Here is a 17,900-nt window from a genome sequence, read left to right on the forward strand (position 1 = left end):
TCGGTGTACCTGGCTTCAGTGAAGATCGGGAAACTAGATTATTTCTCAGGTGTATTAAGGATTGTGTGTGTATGAAAATATCATTGAAATACTAAAAGTAATAGCCGTGTCCTACCCGTTGACTGGCTTAAAGGAATTATATATTAATAAAAGTTGTTGATATTAACTATTACTATCAGGGAAGCTATTCTTTGAGCTAATTGTTTACATCCAAGTATTAGTCTAGGTGCTAAAGATACGATGGTGACCACAAGGGCAAATACATATGTACTCCATGCTCTGATGCAAATTCCATGGGTGGAAAAAGGGGCAGGTATTAACCCAGATTGTCACAGTGGTGAATGTTTAATTACAAACTGGAATTGGTTTTCTTTTTGTTTTTTAATTTTTTATTGAAGTATAGTTGATTTACAATCTTGTGTTTCAGGTGTATAGCAAAGTGATTCCGTTATACTTACATACATATCTCTTTTTTTCAGATTCTTTTCCCTTATGGGTTATTACAAAATATTGAGTCTAGTTGCCTGCACTATATAGTAGGTCCTTGTTGGTTATCTATTTTATATACAGTAGTGTGTATATGTTAATACCAAACTCCTAATTTGTCCCTCCCCCCTTTCCCCTTTAGTAACCATAAATTTGTTTTCTATGTCTGTGCGTCTATTTCTGTTTTGTAAATAAGTTCATTGGTATCATTTTTTATATTCCACATATAAGTGACATATTTGTCTTTCTCTGACTTCACTTAATATGATAATCTCTAGGTTTATCCATGTTGCTGCCAGTGGGCTTATTTTATTTTTTTTATGGCTGAGTAATACGGGGATTAGTTTTCTGAAGACAAGAAACATGGTTCTATGAGGGCAGTAACCAATGGTTAATTTCCCTCAGGCTAATTCTTGGGCTGCTACCCAGAGAAGGGGGAGTTGGAATTGAGCAGGTGAAGGAGGGGTGGAAGAACACTGCAGATAAAAACATGTAGCTGACCCAGCAGGGTGTGGGGAGGAGAGACTGGGGTGAAAGCCTGGAGAGGGGCAGCTGGCCAGTCACACTGGGTCTTTCGGGTCACTTAAGGCGTGTGGTCTTTATCTAAGGACTTCTGGGAGTCAATAAAGGATTTCTAAGCAGAAAAGATCTTTCTGGCTGAAGTGTGGAGAACACTTTGTTCTCCCAGAACTGAAGGGAGACTCTGGTGAAAAGTCCATTGCAATTGTTAGGGAAAAGGTGGTGCTCATTAGATTAGAGCACGATAGAGAGAAATGAATGAATTGAGTAATATTTTAGTAGTCTAATGGGTGGAACCTAGGAATAGGTTGAACATGGAGGTAAGAGAGAAAAGGGGGGAAAGGCAAATATAATTCCTACTTATGTAACTTTTAAAAACTGTTTTATGGAGGTACAATTTACATCTCACAAAGTTGATTCCTTTTTTTTTTTTTTTTTTTTTTTTGCGGTACGCGGGCCTCTCACTGTTGTGGCCTCTCCCGTTGCGGACGCGCAGGCTCAGCGGCCATGGCTCACGGGCCCAGCCGCTCCGCGGCATGTGGGATCTTCCCGGACCGGGGCACGAACCCGTGTCCCCTGCACTGGCAGGCGGACTCTCAACCACTGCGCCACCAGGGAAGCCCAGTTGATTCATTTTTAAGTGTACAAGTCGATAAAATTTAGTGTATTTTTAGAGTTGCACTGCCAACATCAGTCTAATTCTAAAACATTTCCGTCACCCTAAAAAGAATCTTTATGACCATTTTTAGTCACTCCCCTTTCCCATCTCTGGCCCTAGGCAACAGCTCATCTACTTTTTGATCTCTATAGATTTGCCTTTTATGGGCATTTCGTATAAATGGAATCATAGAATCTGTTCTTTTTTCTCTGGCTTTTTTCACTCACCAGACTATTTGAGGTGCATCCGTATTGTAGCTGACCTACCCAATTTGAAACCTGGTGGGACCTTTCCTTTAGAGGGGCGGCACCAGAGGTAAGGCAGGGTTGGCAATGAGGAAGGGAGAAATGAGGGAGGTCTTGGACATGTCAAGTGTCAGGTGCCTTTTTTGTTAACTGAAGCTCAGAACATGGATAGGAAGAACACAAGAAAAAAACGTGACCTAGGACTGGACCTTGGGGTGTTCCAGCATTTTAATAATCGAGTCAGGGATGGATTTGAAGGAAACCATGAAGAAACATCCTTTGAGATTAAGGACAAACAAGAGCAAAATAACATCTCAAGAACAAGGGAGTTGTTAAATGTGTCAGATGTTATAAATTAAGTTGGAGGCCGAAAATGTCCATTGGAGCTATCGTCATGGAAACCGTTGGTGATGTTGGTGGGATCTGTGTTGGTTGACTGTTTCTGGACTGAGTAGGTTACAGATTGAGCATCAAGGAACTGTGAATGTAGGTCACTCTCGTGAAGGAGAAGAAAGATAGTGGAGTGTAGATCTTATACTGTTTTTGATTAACATGATAGAGATTTAATCACAGCTAAATCTTGACCAGAAGGATCACTACAGGGAAATGGGAAAGCTGTATACTGTAGGAAAGAGAGGAAAACGTGATTAGGCGAGCATCCTGGAAAAGTAGGAGGGATAGGATCAAATATACCCTTGGAGGAAGAAGAAGATGGACCCCTTCCAGTATCCCGGGAAGAAAATGGGGCGAGATGTGAGCAGATATATGTTTGGTTTCAGGACTTGTGTTTCAGCCATGTTGGCGCACATCGTATTGTTGTGGCTGGTCTGTTCCTCTTAAGGTGGTTGGCTGGATTTAGTCATCAGGCATGACCACAGAGTCGTAGTTGAGTGTACATAGATGCTCCGCAAACCCAGCTTCATTAGCTTGAAACTCACAGCCACGTAAGGAAGTGTGTGAATCACACCATCGTTGGCAAAAATTTAGTTTTTACGAACTTACCCTCTATATTCTCATTACTTTCATCCACATGCTCTTATTTCCCTGGGTAGATCCTCTCCACGCCCCCCCCCGCCCCCCACAGTAGCTTCCAAGCATTGAGCAATTTTCTGAGACTTCCTTGCTTGGAAACAAGAACTCCACCAGCTTAGTCTAAAGCAGGATGTGTATAACACTGCTGTAAGCACTTCGAATGTTTGAATCAGCATTTGGCTTCCTCAAATCCCCTTACTTTAATCACAACAATTGATCTACAAATCAAGTTGAGGGAAGAGCTTGGGGATTGGTTCAGACCAACAGCTTCGGTAAATGAAGTGTTTCTCTAGCAAAGAATCAACACCACACAGCACAGGTGCAATTATGATCAGGGCAGGATTCACTTTCATTCAATATTGTCCTCCTGCCAGTTTGCAAGTCCATATATTAGCAGACAATTCAGACCAGAGGCCTGATAAGCACCTATCTTAAGTCTATAGTTGCATTTGGGAGGAATCTTGGTTTCAGTTATCCTTTGTGAAAGTTGGGTATTAGCCTTGCTGTTGGTTAATTCTCCCCCATGGAAGTTTCTTTCTTTGATTTATCATAACTGACCAAAGGGATAAGTTTTGCCACTAAAGAAACCACACGTGATTCGGTGACTACACTGAGTTTAGTGGTTGGCAAAACTTTGTTCTCTGGGGTGAAGACTTTTAAATAAATGTTGTAAGTATATTTTAATTATATCTGTTCTGGCACCGTCTAGCCAGAGGAAGCAATTTTTCAGGAGCCCATTTCATCTCCCTTGAAAGTTTTGGTTTTAATGTTGAAAAGCTTTTAAGAAGAATAACTTGGAGGGAGGAACGGAGCAAAGCAGAAGCTGCAGGAGCGTATATGCTGTTTATAAGCAGCATGTAAAAGGCCTGTTTTTGTTCTCAAGCAGCAGGGCGTTATTAATACGTAACAGTGAATAACCTATATTGCTTCTCAGTATTACTCATTAGTGGGAACATTGCATGATATTGAAAAAAAAATGTGAATCATGGCAACTCAAAGATCTCATTTTCTCATCCCCCTCCCTCCATGTTTCATTAATGTCCATGCTGGAAATGCAAAACATCTGATATTCTAACTGAATTTTTGTGCAAGTGAAGATATCCAATTGGGAAGGCGTGAACGTTATCTTGCACCGCTCAAACCCAAGACAGCATTAAACAACAGATTAGTGCATCACCTTCCATTTTAAAACCAGGTGGCCCTCTGTATCCGTGGTTGGTTGAATCCGTGGACGTGGGTCCTGTGAATACAGAGCGCTGACACTGGGGCTCAAGCCTCTGGATCTTTGTATCCATAGTGGGTCCTGGAATCAATCCCCCGCAGGTCCCGAGGGTTGACTATAATTGATTTCATGTTTTGGTGGCATTAAGCTATGTATTCTAATAGTATTACTTAGTTTTCAAGGATATTTGTCTTTCTCTCTTCTATTGACTTGTTAGGCTTGTAAGATGTGAAATGCTTCTATTATGTTTCTAGTCAAGCTGTGTATGCATGAACCAATGACTTAACTACTCCACTGTGAAGTCGTCTCGGGCATCTTTTTTTTTTTAACATCTTTATTGGAGTATAATTGCCTTACAGTGGTGTGTTAGTTTCTGCTTTATACAAAGTGAATCAGCTGTACATATATGTGTATCCCCATATTTCCTCCCTCTTGCATCTCCGTCCCTCCCACCCTCCCCATCCCACCCCTCTAGGTGGTCACAAAGCACCGAGCTGATCTCCCTGTGGTATGCAGCTGCTTCTCACTAGCTATCTATTTTACATTTGGTAGTGTATATATGTCCATGCCACTCTCTCACTTCGTCCCAGCTTACCCTTCCCCCTCCCTTTGTCTTCAAGTCCATTCTCTATGTCTGGGTCTTTATGCCTGTCCCGCCCCTAGGCTCTTCAGAACCATTTTATTTTTTAGATTCCATATATATGTGTTAGCATATGGTATTTCTTTTTCTCTTTCTGACTTACTTCACACTGTATGATAGTCTCCGGGTCCATCCACCTCACTACAGATAACTCAATTTGGTTTCTTTTTATGGCTGAGTAATATTCCATTGTATATATGTGCCACTGAACTTCCCATTATACTACTCATCAAATCCTACTGAGTGTCTCCACCTTGCCTACTAGGCTAGGAGCCTCTTGAGGGCCGGGGGTTATCCTCAGGCTTAGTACAAAGCCCGCATACCACAGCTGCTCTGTTAAAGGATTGGGCATTGATTGAATGCATGCATATGAGTGAAATTAAAGCAAACGATTGGGCAAGATCGTTGTGAAATTGACCAGATATTGTCTACTTTGGGGAGTGGAGATGGGTAAATATGACCTTTTAAAAATGGGTTCGTTAAAAATAAAACCAAAAACCCTATAATAGGGGTTCATAAAACTGTTATAAAAACTGGTGGGGCCGGGGGAGTAGTGAGAAGGATCCCTTTAGTCGTTTAGAGGACCGCGATGCTTGGTGCCTCCGTGGGTGCTTTGCCATAAGCTCGGTGACGTCAGGGAACATGTCTGATTTGCGCACCAGTGCCTAGCACATTAGCGGGTATATGGTAGGTGCTCAGTAAATGTGATGTCTGACGACCGGAAGCAGGAAGACAGTCAGGCATGAAAGTGCTCTGCGGAAAAGTTTACAGGGTTCACAAAATGTGATTACCAAGGCAGACAGAATAAGTCCGTGTGTATAGAGGGGCTTAGTGTCAGAAATAAATTCGAAGAACTCCATCACTTCTGGGCGCTGCCTGACAAAGGCTAAAAGCAAAGGTGCCCTCCCTGGCTAGCCTGCAGCCTGCTTGTCCCCTAGATGTTGCTTTTGTGCTGATGGCTGCTTGCATTTAGGTGTCTGTACAAGAGATCTTAGGCTAAGGAGAGGAGAGCTCTCAAAAGCAGATCGCAATGGGCTGAGCCCCAGGTAGCAGTGGCTGAGTGCTGTGAGGGAGAGAGAAATGAACTCCCTTTGGGGGGAACCTCTCAAGTTACCCAGAACCAAAGCTTCACTGCATCTGTCTTGGTTTTTGAAGTCTCTGTGCAAGGGCAGACAGAAGACAAAAAGGAAGGGAAAAAGAAACGTTTAGTCACCTCTTTTCTCATTCAGAATTAAACAATTTGGATTAAATTACCCCCATTCTTACCATCATGAGAATCTATTTGAATGAATGTAGAATTCCCCTGAGCTTATGGCCTTCCTGCTTTGGTATTTTACCTATGAGCAAACACCATCTTGTGCTTTATTTGCTGTCTTAACAAATAAAACCTTGTGTTTGAGGGACTGACTCATGTTATTGATGCGATTTCCTTTCTTAACCTTGGCATTGAATAAGCGTGGGAGACGTGATTATTTGTTATAACTTGCATTCTACTTAATATTTAAAATTTGTTTTGTAAATATATAGGTAGGTAAAATATGGATTTAGATACAAAAGAGACTGCAGTGGAATAATGCTTTCTTCTCAGCTGGTGAGAGAGACAGCTACTACTGGTGTTTTATGAGCATATTAATCCTCATTGGTAGATATAAATGTGGTGGTCTCACACAGCCAATTATAAACATGTTTTATGGGAAGTTCCCCCTCTTCATTTCTGCAGAGCCTCGCTGAGGTAAGGACATCATGGCATAGCTTACCTGAAGCACAGAACTAGATAACGAGTCCCAGGGTGGGGTGAACTTGGAGATAAGGGCAGCCCATAAAGTTATCCTTCCTACAAGCCAAAGTCATCTTTGTTTTCATTTTATTTTTGGCCACGCCTCACGGCATGTGGGGTCTTAGTTCCCCGACCAGGGATTGAACCCGTGCCCCCTGCAGTGGGAGCTCGGAGTCCTAACCACACTGGACCGCCAGGGAAATCCCCAAAGTCCTTTTTAATATAAAGACTAGGTACTGTTCAGACCTAAGCAGAATTGTCACATACGCGTGTGAGCAGGGACAAATTTCAGGACTGCCCTTACCAGCCTGGATCAAAGTGAAAGCTCCCTGAGCTTCAGTGCTCATAATATTTAGTAACGAGCCTTCTTTCACATATACGGTTGACCCTTGAACAATGTGAGGGTTAGGGGTGTCCCCCCTCCACAAATCTCCACATAACATAGTCAGCCCTGGGCATCTGCGGATTCAACCGACCGCGACTCGTGTAGATTTGTTAGTATTTACAATTGAAAAAAATCTGCCTGTAAGTGGACCTTCTCAGTTCATACCCGTGTTGTTCAAGGGTCAGCTGTAGTATCAAGAACTCTGAGGTAGATACCTCTCTTTTCATTTTTCTTCTTTTTTTTAACAGATGAGGAAACTGCTTAAACTTCTCAAAGTGGATCTGTAGGCCGTTCGCATATTACTTCGGAGTTTGGTAGATAGACAAAATGTCATGCCTTTCCCCAGAATGGTTTCATCAGAACCTGCATTTTAACAGCATCCCCAGGTGATTTGCAGCAGTGCCCAAATTCACACAGCTTAATAACATGGCAAAGCCAGGACTCAAACAGAGGTAGAGCTGGCATCAGAATCTGCCCTTGGGTGAAATGACTTGCCCAAGATCAGAGTTGGCAAATGTCAGAGATAGAATTTGACCTCAGCTCAAGAATTTGTGTATTTCACTCTCTCTGTTAGAGTTGTATTCTCTTATGCTACTCATTATTCTTAATAAGTTTCTCCATAAGTTTTTGTTAATTAGAATGCTTAAAGGCTGTGCTGGACGTTTTCTTAATAGAAAGGGAGTTAGAATTTTAATTCCCACTCCCACCCCTAGTGTCCCTCCCTCTGAATCATCATTACAGAAGAGTGTATATTAGAAATGCCTCCTTGTTTGGCGCTATCTTAAGATCTAAAGAAAGAGAGTGGGACAGTGAAAAGAACATTAAATATAGCTACCTGTCACATGCATGCTAGCTGTGTGCCCGGCAGAGTGTTCATTAATATTGAACACATATGACTTAAATTCAAGAAACAGTATTTCCTACTTTACAGTTTTATCTCTTGTGATTTTTAACACATGGAACCGTTGCCATGTTCGGCTGATCTTAATTAGCTTTAGTTCTCGAAAGATGGATAAGAGGCAGAAAGATAACAGATATGAGGGTCTCCTAGGCTGGGCAGGGTATGAGGTCAAGTTTAGAGGGAGGTTGGGTCACACATTGACAGAAGTTTCTGGCTGGAAGGAAGCAATGGTTATTGATACATTTTCACTTAGTTCTGGTGTTACGACACTGTTGTTAAAGGGCATTGGCTGTGGACCCAGACACCTGAGTCAAAGCCTGGGTTAGCCATGACCAGCTGTGCAGCCTTGGGCAACTTACATAACCTTTCTGTTTTGACCTTTGGCATATGGAGAGCTAACAGGAAGGTAGCACTGTAAGGGTGATTAAAAGAGCTGATATACATCCTTGCTTGGGCATTGCCTATCATAGATGATCTATCAATGCTAGCTGTTAGTTTTCAAGCCACCTTGGGAATACCAAGAAGTATTACATATAGTTGCTGTAAAACTATATAGCTAAGGACTCTGGTCATGGTGGTTTTGTTATGGCTCTTCCTCCCTGACAGGAAAGCGGAATCCACCTTCCCCCCACCATTCAGCAACCTGTTTCCCTCCTCAAGTGCCCTCTGCAGATAGAGGAACAACTAAGCCAGACTCACAGAGGCCACTAAGAGATAAAAGAGTCATTGTTCTAGACTGGGTAGGGATGGGATTATATGAACGTATTCAGGATTCAATTACTTGGGAATGATTGGATCTAAGGATGTCAGAAAATTAGGGGAATATTTAGAAGACAAAAAGGAAAATGGGTCCTAGTGCCATTGAATGGCCAGAAGCTACTCTGCTAAGCTGGCTTGAAGAGACTAAATCAGTTGTTCAAAAAATAATTTTAAAAAATCAATGAAAAAATTGAGAGTCCGAGTGGCATGTAACATTGGAAGCTCCAGAGAGAAGAAAAGCCAGCATTGAGAATCAGGTGTAAGTCGGGGCTCATTTGTGACCAGTTTGATGTTGGGGGTGTAGACCATCAAGAAACCACTGGGAGGTTTGTGGTGAGGGTCAGTGCAAAAAATAAACTCAGATACTGGAGGATGAGATGAAGCAAATTACAGTGGGTGAGGAGGTTGCTGATACTGTCGGAAGCATATGAAACACGTCATCATTAGTACAAAATTACCAGCATATTTAAGTTCCTCCAACTTTGCATTAGAGGTTGTCTAGATGACTTTATTTTAAAGCTAAGCCTATTATCCCCCTCTGAGATAATGCATGTAAGGAAGGAAGGAGATTTTGCACAGTGGTTGGCTCTGACCCAGATCGCCTGGGCTCAAATGCCTCCTTTTCTGCTCCCCGCTAGGTGAATTGAGCAGGTAACTTAACCTCTCTGTGCTGTTTCCTAGCAGCCTGAAAGGATTGTTGTGATCATCAAATAAGCTAATGTACTGACATGTTTCAAATAATACTTGACATTGAGACATTTGTTGTTCGATATTGTCAGCTAATATGCTTTCTGCCAACTTCAAGTGGTAGGAAAAAGCCCTGACTCAGATGATCTAAATTATAAGAATTTTATTATTCGATGCAACAGAAGTGATTGATTCAGCCATTCATTGAGGATGTCAGAAAACCAGGTACTCTGGAACATTATAATCCTCAGTGAGTTAGCTGAATTGTATACTCAGGCTGACTCCACTCATGGTAACAAGATAACTGTAGCCGTTCCAGCCATCGCATCCAGACACAACATCGTCTAGTAGAAGAAACGTCCTTTCTGTGTGAGTGTATCATTTTAAGTCTCAAAGTCCCCTAGCATACTGTCATTCACATCTTAATGGTCGAAATTGTTTCCCATGCCTATTACTGGTAAGGCAAATGGAATTGGAATTATCCTGATGGGCATAAAACATTGCAGAGCCTTGCAAAGGAGAGTGGTAGACGGCATTCCTCCTCAAAAAGAGGAAGGAGCTCGTAAGCAGTGGTATCCACTAGAGATGTAGGTAGAACTATTCAGCATTGGAGACAAAGAGTCTGAAGTTTGAAGATGTAAATAGTTTGCCTAAGGGACTTCCTTGGCAGTCCAGTGGTTAAGACTCAGAGCTTCCACTTCAGGGGGCACGGGTTCGATCCTGGTGGAGGAACTAAGATCCCGCATGCCTCGCAGCTTTAAAAAAAAAAAAAAAAAAAAAAAGCTTGCCTAAGGCCACACGGTTAGGAAATGATGGGCCAGTTGTTGATTCTAGAGCTCACAAAGTACAGATTATAACTTACAACCTAATTCAGAGACCTGTTTGCTTTGGGTAGGACTCCTATCTGTTGAGTCTGAGAGTGCCAGTGAAGTCATTGCAGGGGATATTATCAGAGGGGGATTCGGAACAGGGCAGCTGTGGTCCAGCACAGGCTAATGACTCTGTAGGCATTCAAGGACTGTGAGATGGAAGGGACCTGCGGATCCCCAGTGGGACAGGCATGATTTTGTGAATCGGCATTGTTGGAAGAGGACTGTCAAGCTCCAGGAGTAGATGAGGGGCTGCATGGCTTTAACTGATTTATTTAATATTGTCCTGAGTTTTCAGAATCATGTTTTTCAGGTTAACCCATCCCTTTTGAAGGTGTTTTTGGAGGGCTGAGCCTTTTGGGCACCTCTCCATCGGGACCTCCCTTCCCATCAGCCCCTGTTGACGGACCTACAGTGTGGGTGAAATGCCACCTTTATTGGTGCCGTTAGATGCAGTCTGTCCTTGTCTGTGTAAGAATGGCTTTGTGAACAAGGTTCTGGAAGACGGTGACAGCAGTCTGGCAGATGGAGAAATTGTCATGGGTCTCAGTTATTGATAAAACACAAATCGAGAAGAAAAATACAGAGGAACCTTTCCTTTGGAACTGAGTAGGTTGCAAGGGCCCTGGTTTGATGGAAAAATGCTGAAGTTGAAGCCAGAAGCCCTTGTTCTTGTCACTCACTGGTCCTGAGATGGCAAATTGGGCACTAAAATTTTCTTAGTGAAATGAACTTTATAATGACATCTCCCGGGGCTGTTATAAGAAACCAGTGGGTTAACACAGGTGGGAATGAGGAATGCTTTAAAAACTTGAAACTCCCATCTGGAAACTTCTTGACACCCTGATACTCTGTTTCCTCACTGTGTGGACTGTAGTGCATTTGTAATGCAGTGACCTTGGAGGGTCTTTAGTTTGTTCTGTTTAAAGTTAATGATTATTTTCATATGCAGCTGGGAAGAGAAGTTGAAACTCTGACCGAGGTCTAGATCGTTTCAGTTTTTAAAATTATCTTCATCTGCTTAGGGCCTGACATTCTGACTTGACCAGGGAGCGTCAGGAGTTTTCTAATGAGAAAGATTGTCACTCACTGGACGCTGAAAAAAAATACAAAGACGGGGAGTTTCTACCGAACCCACTGCCTTTGAGTCTTCTCTCGTAATTACCAAACAGGCAAGTCAAGAGTGAGCCCTCCAGAAAGACAAATTGCACTTTTTTTTTTGAAGTCCCGCTGGGAAGTAGAAAATGGTTCTATGTCTTTTCCAACTTCCTCTCAAAAAGAGGATTTCAGAGCAGGAAATGGCAGAAAACAAATTCTGATAGACTGCCAGGTGGCACCATGGCAGGGGCTCTGCCTCTCAGGATGGCAGCCAAGCACTAAGCCCCTTAATTACACACACTGATGATAAGCTTAGGCTGAGCAGAGAGGGAGAGCGTTGGAAAAGCAAGATGTGGGGCTTTGTCTGTAGTCTAGCAATGAATCGGAGGTATATGGCAGAATTCTGCCACCTTTAGAAAATGAAATAGAGCAGTACGCATGCCTCAGATTTGATTTTTGTAAGCATATTTTTAACTCTTAAATAGTTTGAATTAATAATAGCTAATGTCTGAAATACAGAATTAGTTACTTAGATTCTTGCCGCCGTTCCTTAAGGTAGATATCATCAACTCCATCTTAATAGGAGGAAGATATGATGCCTCAGGGAGGCTAAGGGACTAAAATTGTGCAAGTTCAGGTGGTGTCTGGCTGATGACACATGCTCTTTCCTCCTATTTAATACTGTGTCGTAGGATAAAGGTCTATACGCGGAAATTACGTAGACACGGGGAAGTAGTGTAGGGTGGAGTGTGGGGGCAGGAGGGAGTAATCAGTATCCCAGGAGGAGCACGGCTTCATTTCTTGTGGATTGATCAAGGAAAATATATTCCTCATTGCGTCAAAGTAGTAGGAACAAGGGCAAGTGGCCTTCATGGGAAACAGGGTGACGCACCAGGGCCAAGAAGTGGGAAGGGAGGTCCAGGAAAGGGTACAGATGAGTAGGGCCCTGCTGTTAGAAAGGGAACACAGTGCCAAATACAGAGCCTGTGTAAAGATCTGTAGCTTGGCTAGCTTGCTAGGGGAATTAAGAATTTTTAATTTAACTTTATTTTTTTTATAAGAGTACAGGTTGGTTTACAATGTTGTGTTAGTTTCAGGTGTACAGCAAAGTGATTCAGTTATACATATATTCATTCTTTTTGAGATTCTTTTCTCATATAGGTTATCACAACAGAGTATTCAGTCAGTAGAGTTGCCTGTGCTATGCAGCAGGTCCATGTTGGTCATCTATCTTATATGTAGTAGTGTGTGTAAGTTAATCCCAAGCTCCTGATGTATCCCCGCCCCGTGTTTCCCCTTTGGCAACCACAAGTTTGTTTTTAATATCTGTAAGTCTGTTTTCTGCGTTGCAAATAAGTTCATTTGTGTCATTTTTAAAACTTAGATTCCACGTATGAGTGATATCATATGATATTTGTCTTTATCTGACTTACTTCACTTAGTATGAAAATCTTTAGGTCCATCCATGTTGCTGCAAATGGCATTATTTCGTTCTTCTTTATGGCTGAGTAATATTCCATTGTATATAATTGAGGCAAGTGTGGCTCTTGGAGACGCTGGGACATAGCACATGCGGAATTTCTTCCCTTGTATTCTTCCCCCGGGCTGGTTACTTTCCCCAACCTTTCTCATCAGCTCCTAGGTTGAAATGGGCATCATTGGTTGCGTGCTTGCATGTGTGCACACCTGTGACCAGTTAGCAGCTCCTGGCTCTGACTCCTTTAGGGAAAATAAAGCCTCATTGTTGAGGCTGTGACAAATAGCCTCTTACAACCTCTGCCCCGTGTGGTTGCCCGGAGCCCAAGAGCTTCACCAGTGAACTCAAACACAGACAGTTTGCCCAGCATCTTGGCTTGGCAAGACAAGTCAGGTTTGCAGTCTACTGATTGGAACCCAGTTCCTTGTTTTTTGCAGGAGGTGATTTTTGCACTGTTTTTGGGTCTGTGTGGTTCGCAGAGGTCCTGCAAAACTTCCTCCTGATCACCTGGCCTGCTCTTGCCACTCTCAAGGACTTAACGGGAATATTGATGTATACCGAAGATGATACACATACATCAATGTCTGGTATTTATGTAATGTCACGCTTAAATTATTAATTCATTCTTGACAGGGACAAATGTACAGTAAAATTTACCAATTGGGACTAATTGATAGAAAGGCCAATTATATAGTGAAGTCTCTATTCACTGGAATCCGACTAGCAAGACCTCAATTCATCAACTGTTGAGTCTTCATGTGTAAGAGAATTCACAGCTCTTAGGAAAATCAAGCTTTCAGGGACTTTTCCTCTCAGAAGTGATTTCTAGATTATTCCTTAGGGTCAATATATGAGCAGCGCCTCTTTCACGGAACTCTGATCTTTCTCGGTAACCAGGCTTCATGAGGTGCTGTAAAACCCTGAGATGCCAAGAAAATAGATGAGTCTTGTGTAATTCTAATTGACATGATTTCTGGCTAATTCTCATTGTCCCAGTGTGCAGAAATGATCATAACAAGAGCAAAAACACTGATTTCAATACCCTGAATACAATAATAAGCATTTTATATGGTTTAAATTCTAGTTTTCACAACCACCGCAGGGAGGAAGTTCTAGGTTTACCCCTATTTTGCATATAAGAAAAATGGAGGTTTAGGTGTTAAATAAATTACTGAAGGTCTCACAGTGATATGGGGTTATCTGAATCCAGGCTCTCTGACTCCAGAGCTGATTAAGCTTAACCACTGCCAGAGTCTTCTGGGCCTCTGACTCTTAGAAGGAAAAGGAGACTGAGAGGCAATGATTGCCTCCTCATCTGATGTGCTTTGGCAGAAGATGGACAATATGTTGATAGAAGTTCAAGCATCTGAAGGATGTTGAGATAAGGTTATATTTAAATTTCATTCCAACTCTGAGATGCTGTAATTCTAACCGGAAATCACACCTGACCAGAACACCTCACCCCCATACAATCTCAACTATTATCTATGTACTATGGTAAGGCAAGTTACAAACATATAGCATAAATTAAAAAGACATTTGATAACTTCCTCAATTCATAGCCATGCAAATAGAGTTGAATTCTCTGAATAGATTACTAAGTGGATTTACTTAGCCCTCATGTAGAATGGAGGCTTCTGAAGTCCTTGAAAGATAGTTTTTAAACTAGTTTCAACAGTTTCCTCCTCCAGTCTTATTTACATTTTTAAAATTTACTTGGCAAACTCTCCTGTTATAGAAAATTTAGAGGTGTATCTGTATAAAGTATCATCATTTCTAATTAGGGTATAAATTAGGGATACTCTACTGCAGAATGTGTATGTCTACTAAGTTATTGAATGTGAGAGCAGATTGCAGATGTGTTTGCACTGTATCTCAATTCACCATGTATTCTGAGGACTCGTTACTCAGACACACAGAAAAAATGAATAAGGGAAGGAGGTCTGTCTCTCCACATATTAAAATATTAAAAGAGTAATTGGGCCTGAGGTCACTTCGTTACCTGGCTGCATTAACCTTGGTTCTTAGAAAGTTTTACGATTATCTATTTTAAAAAACTAATTGAATTTACCAAGAACTTAAATTACATTTCTTCCCTTGCAGTTTATGCGGTAGGATTCTTATAATCTGACCAAGAGCAATTTCTTGAACTTTGGAGGATATTACAATCTTTTTTTAAAATTTAATTTAATTTTTTATACAGCAGGTTCTTTTTTTGGGGGGGAGATTTTTTATTCAGACAGAAAGTCACAAAAATTATAATCATCCTCATCAGTTCACTCACTCCCATGTAAGCAGGTTCTTATTAGTTATCCATTTTATACATATCAGTGTATACATGTCAACCCCAATCTCCCACCACCAACGCCCCCCCTGCCACTTTCCCCCCTTGGTGTCCATACGTTTGTTCTCTACATCTGTGTCTCTATTTCTGCCTTGCAAACTGGTACATCTGTACCATTTTCCTAGATTCCACATATATACATTAATATACGATATTTGTTTTTCTGACTTGCTTCACTCTGTATGACAGTCTCTAGGTCCATCCATGTCTCTACAAATGACCCAATTTTGTTCCTTTTTTATGGCTGAGTAATATTCCATTGTATATATGTACCACATCTTCTTTATCCATTTGTCTGTTGATGGGCATTTAGGTATTACAATCTTGAGGAGAAACAGTGGCAAATTATTTTAGTTTCTTTCTTATAGTGACTCATTTAAGGTGAGGACTGTCAACCTTTTTCTACCCTTTGTTGTCTTCCACTTCACAGACTTGGATGATTAAGAACTACTGTTTTTTTCTTAGTACCTGCTTTTCCCCATATTTCCCTTCATCATTCAGGATGGAATAGCTTTCTAGAGCTGTTTGGAAATCATCCTTAGCAGATCCTTTTATATCAGCTTTCATGACTCAATAAGAAGAACGTATAAGGTTTGTAGCCTTACTGAGCCAGAGTCTCGTCCAGGTACTTGGGATTTGCCAGTGACCTAGAGACAGGTCCCTGCCTTTGTGTACCTGACATCCTAGTAGAGAAGCAGGAATAGACTACGCTTTATAAATAAGAAAAGTGATCTAGAAACTTAGAAGGTGAAAATGCTATGGAAAAAGAAAAAGTCAGGCCATGAGGGAGTGAAGGAGGGACATGGGTTTCAGGGTTAAACAGGGTCATCAGTGTTGGCCTCAGAGAAAAGGTAACGTCTGAGCCGATGCAGAGAAAGTGACTAGCCGCCATCTTGCGTCCCTGTGTGTGTGTGCGCCTTATCTCAGCTGGTCTGCCCGAGACCCCCTGAGCGCCAACCCTAGTCCCCCGCGTGGCCCCATTTCCACTCCAACAAGGTACAAAAAGGCTCTGGACACCGGCATGGGAGGAGGATGGGAACGGGGGCGGGAAGTGCCCGGAAGGAGCGAGACAGGGAGGGACAGGGCAGGAGAGGAAGGCGATGCTACGGACAGGCACACCCACTCAGGCTGACTCTCGGGGTCGAGGTCGGGCCAGGGGTGGCCGCCCTGGGGGCCAGGCGATGCCGTCTCTTGTCTCTTCTTCCACCTCGCGGCGGAACCCGAGGACAGGAGCCTCAGAGGAAAGAAACGATCGTGCGCCAGGAGAGACTCGCCAAACTGCAGGCACAAGTGCGCGTGGGTGGGAAAGGAACAGCTCGCAGAAAGAAGGTGGTTCATAGAACAGCCACAGCAGAGGACGGAAAACTTCGGTCCTCTTTAAAGAAGTTAGGGGTAAACGATATCGCTGGTATTGAAGGGGTTGCATGTGTTCACAAACCAAGAACAGTGATGCACTTTAACAACCCTGAAGTTCAGGCATCTCTGGCAGCAGACACTTTCACCCTGCACAGGCCATGCTGAGACAAAGCAGCTGACAGAAGTGCTACCCAGCATCTTAAACCAGCTTGGCGCAGACAGTCTGACCAGTTTAAGGAGACTGGCTGGAGCTCTGCCCAAACAGTCTCTGGATGGAAAGGCACCGCTTGCTACTGGAGAGGAGGAGGTTGATGAAGTTCCAGATCTTGTGGAGAATATTGATGCGGCTTCCAAGAACGAAGCAGACAATTGAGTCAGCTTCTGAAGGGGATAAATCTTGAAGTTACTGGGACCTGCTAGTTTATATTGTGACTGCTTTTTAAAATTTTGTTTACGGATCTGATAAAATCTAGATCTCTAATATTTTTAAGCCCAAGCCCCCGGACACTGCAGTTCTTTTCAGTTTTTGCTTATATACAATTCATTCTTCGCCACTAATTAATTAAGGTGAAGAAGCCTGGGAATAAAGTTTGAAACAAAGGTTAATGAAGTTCTTTGCCTAGTTTTGTTTTTTTTTAAAAAAAAGAAAGGGAAAGTGAGATCATGATGATGACTCCTCTGTCTGGAAATGTCAAAGGTTCGTAATCTCGCTCAGACTCAAACTCAAAAGTCCAGGGACCTAAAAGGGACTGCATGTGTGCTGTCCCCATCCCTTCCTTATTCTCATCTCCTTCTCTCTTCCCTTTGCCACCTGCCCACCCTCCCCCATACATACCTCTCTCCACATTTGCTTCCTATGGTTTGTCTAGTATTAAAGGCACACTCTCACCTCAGGACCTTTGCATGTACTATTCCCTGTGCTTGAAATGTTCTTTCCTAGATATGCATTGCCTTCTTACCTCCTTTGCCATCCTAAGCCCTTCTAGCCACACTGTCATCAATTGTAATTCCCTCTTTACCCAACAATCTCTTCCCTGCTCTATTTTTTCTACAGAACTTTGTCATCATCTAACATGCTATATATTTTTAAAGATGTTGAAAATGTGTATATTGTCTGTCTCTCCCTGCCCTAAAAACGTCAACTACTTGAAGGGGAGGGATTTTGTCTCCTGATACTCAGTATTTCACTCCTAGCATGGTGCATGAAGCAGAGAAGGCATCAGAGAAATTGTCCTTGAGCCACTGAATGGTGTTGTGTATAATGGTTACTTACCTGTTAAATAGGTTCTTTTAAAACCTCTGAAAAGAGTTTGCTTTTTAAAACTAGATAATGCATGCAACTGGTCATTTTGTTTCCATCATTCACTTAAATTTTTAAGCATTGCAAAAATACACTTCACCGACGGATTGCGTAAAATTCCACTTGAGGAAATTGGAATCAATTG

At 42.2% G+C, this 17,900-nt stretch overlaps 1 protein-coding gene and 1 pseudogene across 7 annotated transcripts in view; both read left to right on the forward strand.

The window, feature by feature from the left end:
* UNC5D (unc-5 netrin receptor D) overlaps positions 1-17,900 on the forward strand; it is a 682,528-nt gene that overhangs the window by 287,460 nt on the left and 377,168 nt on the right. The window lies entirely within an intron of this gene.
* LOC115867493 (transcription factor BTF3 pseudogene) lies at positions 16,200-16,828 on the forward strand (annotated as a pseudogene).

The sequence above is a fragment of the Globicephala melas genome, chromosome 21 (genome assembly GCF_963455315.2).
Source record: "Globicephala melas chromosome 21, mGloMel1.2, whole genome shotgun sequence".
Taxonomy (NCBI): Eukaryota; Metazoa; Chordata; class Mammalia; order Artiodactyla; family Delphinidae; genus Globicephala; species Globicephala melas.